The sequence below is a fragment of the Lycium barbarum genome, chromosome 1, assembly GCF_019175385.1.
Source record: "Lycium barbarum isolate Lr01 chromosome 1, ASM1917538v2, whole genome shotgun sequence".
NCBI classification, from domain to species: Eukaryota; Viridiplantae; Streptophyta; class Magnoliopsida; order Solanales; family Solanaceae; genus Lycium; species Lycium barbarum.
Window position 1 is genome coordinate 52,482,976 of NC_083337.1, and position 4,909 is coordinate 52,487,884.

The window sequence follows — 4,909 nt, forward strand, 5'->3', positions numbered from 1 at the left end:
TTTGTTGTTCATTCCTCATGCATAGTTAATGGTTGCAAACATTGATTAACGCCATAAACCTTAATTTATTTGGGAAAATAATTAGGGTTTGTAAGAATAAATAACAAGAACTCAAAGCTTTAAACTTTCTTTAATAGATTCACTTCGGAATAAGACAAATCTACTTGGCATAATTAACTGTTCTTCATATCACTTTCTTATATTTGGGAAAATCATAGAAAGAAATAATCTTTATTTATTGAAAAATAGTAGAGATTCACATAGAGGTTAAGTGCATTCATATAGCAATCCATTAGAAGTATATCAAGATCAATACCCATGATCATACACCTCGTCTAAGGGGGACACAACCTTAGTTTCTTTTACAATAAATTTCCACCAAAGCAAGTAAGTAGAAATTAGACATAAAAAATCATCTTTTACCAAAATCATCGGATTATGACATTAGACCTAAATTTAGCATCCTACGACTTTAGTAACCTTTTCACACCATATTTCCTGTGGGATTCGACCCCAACCATGTTGGGTTACTGTATTTGACAACGTCCGCGTTATACCATTAATAAGTGTAATTTGAGCGTATCAAATTTTGGCACCGTTGCCGGGGAATACGGTTTTGAAATTACTAAATAGGGTTTGCTTTTACTCAAGTCTTTTGCTTATTCCATCACACCTTGTTTGATACTCTGTGTAAACCAGGTGAACATGAATCAAAATCAGCAAAATCAACGTGCTGGTAACCAGGGGAATCAATTGAATAATCAGGCGAATGAATCTGATGATGAGATTGTTTTGGCTGATCTTGTTTCAGAGGAGGACTATGCATCTGCTATTGTTCAGCCTCGAGTTGGAGCTGCTACTGTGAAAATTGACTCCTCTCTATAACAATTGTTGAAGCTTGAGGGATACTTTCAGAACTCTACCGAGAATGACCCTCAACGTCACTTGCAAAATTTTGTGGATGTGTGTGCTAATCACATCCAGAACAGCGTTCCACAAGATGCTATTCAGCTGAGGTTATTCGAATATTCCTTAGCGGGAGATGCAAGAACATGGTTTAAGAAGCTGCCTCGAAATTCGATTACTACATGGGCAGAGATGGTGACTGCTTTTCTCATGAAATGGTACCCTCCTAGCAGGAAGTCTAAAATTCGTGACAAGATCTATGAATTTAAGCAGCGACCAGGGGAACAACTATATGAAGCCTAGGAGAGATTCAAGGAGTATTTGTAGAAGAGTCTGAATCATAGTTTTTCGGATCACATATTAATACAGAAGTTCTACCGAGGGCTAGACCCAGTGAAGCTATCAGTTGCTAATAATGCAGCTGATGGTTGTTTCATGAACAAATCTTATCGATGAGTGACCAACATACTTAACAAGCTGACTACTCATAATCAGGCTTGACACTCAAACAATGCTGATGTTGTACCGTATGGTAGTGATATGATCTAGAATATAGTAAAGGAGAATCAAGATACCCACCAAACATTGGCAAAACTTGCAACAAATATTTCCTTGCTAACAAAGAAGTTTGATGAATCCCAGATTAAGATGGTAAATATGTGTGAGGATGATACAGTTTTGCCAAAAGGGATGTACCATACTCAAGATGGTCTGTTCCATGATGGGCCCCCTATGCAGGTTAAAGATTCTAATTGTGTGAATAACTCTCAAGGGGGTTACAAAAGACAGAACTACCAAGGTGTTACCAGAATAAGAATCAATAGAGACCTCAGCAAGGTCAAGGTGCTTATAACAACTCAGGGAACTACAACAATAATTATAGTGGTGCGAACCAAGGGAGCTACAACAACAACAACAATTTTGGGAACAAGAGTTCCAATCCTTATATACCACCGAAAGGGCACTCAACAGAGCAAGGTAGTTCTAAAGTTGAAGCATGCTTGAGAAGATTCTGGCAAATCAGTCTAAATCTGAGAGGACTTTATCTGGGCTGACAGAGACAGTGGGGTCCCATACAGCGGCTATTCAGAAGCTTGAGTCATAGATGAGGGATATCTCTAGAGAGCAGCACCCTCCTAAAAAGGGAGGACTTCCGAGTGACATTATTCTGAATCCGAAGAATAGGGGAGGCGGTGTAGACCGTGTGTTTGCCATCACTACGAGGAGTGGTAAAATACTCCAAGGGGATGATAAAAAGGTAGTTGATCTTGAGCCGATAGATGAAGAGGATGAGGTGCAGTCGGAAGCACCCATTATTATTGATGAGAATCCTGCTGACAAGAAGGTTGCTAATATGCCAGAGATAGTGAAGGATGTTGATAACACGAGCAAGAACACTGTGAAATGGGCTCTCCACCTTTTGACTCAGTTTTTCAGGTCTACATCTCCCTTTCCTCAAAGGTTGGTAAAGAAGAAGGAGGATGCTAAGTTCGAGAAGTTTTATGATCAGTTGAAGTGGTTATCTCTTAATTTCCCCTTCTTGGAATCTGTCAAGGAGATGCCCAGTTTTGCCAAATATTTGAAGGAACTGCTGACCAAGAAGAAAACGGTTCAACATGAAACCGTGAGTTTGACTCACACTGTGAGTTCCATAATCTCAACTACTACTATTCAGAAAAAGGGTGATCCTGGGGCATTCACCATTCCTTGTTCTGTTGGGAACCGTGATTTTGCTCGTGCTTTATGTGATAATGGGGCGAGTATTAATTTGATGCCCCTTGCTATATACAAACAATCAGGTTTGGGGATACCAAGGATGACTACTATGAGGTTACAAATGGCTGATAGGTCTACCAAAAGACCTGTTGGGGTGGTTGATGATGTACTTGTGCGGGTTGGTGATTTTATGTTGCCCGCTGATTTTGTGATTCTTGACTGTGCTGTTGATCGGGACATTCCTATTATTCTGGGGAGACCTTTCCTTGCTACAAGGAGAGCTCTGATTGATTCGGAGAAAAATGAATTCAAGTTCCGAGTCAACGATGAAGAAGTTACTTTTCAGGCTAGCAAGGGGATGAAGTTACTAAGTGCTTACTAGAGTATTTCGGTAATTGATCCATTTGATGTTGTTGATGAAGCAGTGGAGTTCAAGATGGAAGAAGAAAGTTTGGGTGAAGCTCTTGCTAGTATTCTTGTGAATTTCGATGCTGAGTACATGGAAGGTTATGTGGAGACAGTTAATTCACTTGTTGGGTTGGGTTCATATTCTTACCACCCAAAGAAGCTAAATCTTGATCTGGAAAATAGAACAACTCCTTCGGTAAAGCCTTCGATTATTGAGCCACATAAGTTGGAGCTTAAGCAGCCCCCATCACATCTGAAGTATGAGTTTCTTGATTCGAACAATACATTGCTGGTGATTATTTCAGCCCTACTGACTGAGGAGCAGATTCTACAGCTTTTGTAGGTGTTGCGGGAGTATAGGTGTGCTATTAGTTGGACCATAGCAGACATTCGGGGTATTCCATCGGGGATCTATGAGCATAAAATCTAGTTGGAGGAGGATAGCAAACCGAGTGTAGAGCATCAGAGAAGACTAAACAAGAATATGCAAGAGGTAGTAAAGAAAGAGATCATCAAATGGTTAGGTGCGGGAGTGGTTTTATCCAATTGCTGATAGTAAATGGGTGAGCCAGTCCAATGTGTTCCTAAGAAGGGCAGCAGCACTGTTGTGCCTAATGCAAAGAATGAGTTAATCCTAACTAGAACTGCCAGCGGATGGAGAGTTTGCATAGACTATTGCAAGCTCAACACAACCACATGCAAGGATAATTTCCCTATGCCTTTTATTGATCAAATGCTTGATTGGCTAGCGGGGCGTTCCTACTGTTGCTTCCTTGATGGTTATTCGGGCTACAATCAGATCAACATTGCTTTAGCAGATCAGAAGAAGACTACTTTTACTTGTCCTTATAGGACGTTTGCATTTAGCCGAATGCCTTTTGGTTTGTGTAATGCACCAGCCACTTTTCATAGATGCATGATGTCAATCTTCTCTGACATGGTATAGGACTTCTTGGAAGTGTTCATAGATGACTTCTCTGTTGTGGGTGATTCGTTTGAAGGTTGTCTTGGCCATTTAGGTCAAGTGCTGAAAAGATGTGAGGAGACGAATCTCGTGCTAAATGGGAGAAGTTCCATTTTATGGTGAAGGAAGGGATCGTCCTCGGTCATAAAATCTCTGAAAAGGGAATTGAGGTCGATCAAGCGAAAATTGATGTGATTACAAAACATCCACCACCTATCTCAGTCAAAGGTGTCCGAAGTTTCTTGGGACATGCTGGGTTCTACAGGCGCTTCATCAAAGATTTCTCCAATATTGCTAGCCCGATGTGCAAGCTTCTTGAAAAAGAGGTTAAGTTTGTGTTTGATGATAAGTGCCGAAAGGCGTTTGAGGAGTTAAAAGAGCATCTCACTACTGCTCTTATTATTGTCGCTCCTCACTGGTCGTTGCCCTTTGAACTGATGTGTGATGCTAGTGGTTTTGCAATAGGTGATGTGCTTAAGCAGAGGCATAATAAAATTATGCACCCGATCTATTATGCCAGCAGAACACTGAATGCTACCCAGATGAATTACACAGTGACGGAGCAAGTGCTGCTTGCCATTGTGTTTGATTTTGAGAAGCTTCGGGCCTACTTGTTGGGGTCCAAAGTAGTGGTTTACACTAATCATGCAGCCTTGAGATACCTCATGGAAAAGAAGGAAGCAAAGCCGCGACTTATCAGATGGGTGTTATTGCTGCAAGAGTTTGATTTTGGGGTGAAGGATCGCAAGGGCACTGAAAATCAGGTTGCTGACCATCTCTCTCGGCTTGAAGAAGCTGGGAGACCTTCTGATGAGCTACATATAGATGATGCATTTCCAGATGAAAGGGAGTTGGCAGTGGCAATGTAGGTAGCACCATGGTATACTGACATTGCCAATTATTTGGTAACAGGCA

At 41.0% G+C, this 4,909-nt stretch overlaps 1 non-coding gene across 1 annotated transcript; it reads right to left on the reverse strand.

Annotated features, from left to right (window-relative positions):
• Positions 1-1,146: 1,146 nt before the first annotated feature.
• Positions 1,147-1,253, reverse strand: LOC132618915 (small nucleolar RNA R71). The gene has a single exon (XR_009574384.1). It is a non-coding gene; the product is annotated as a small nucleolar RNA R71 (small nucleolar RNA).
• Positions 1,254-4,909: the final 3,656 nt, after the last annotated feature.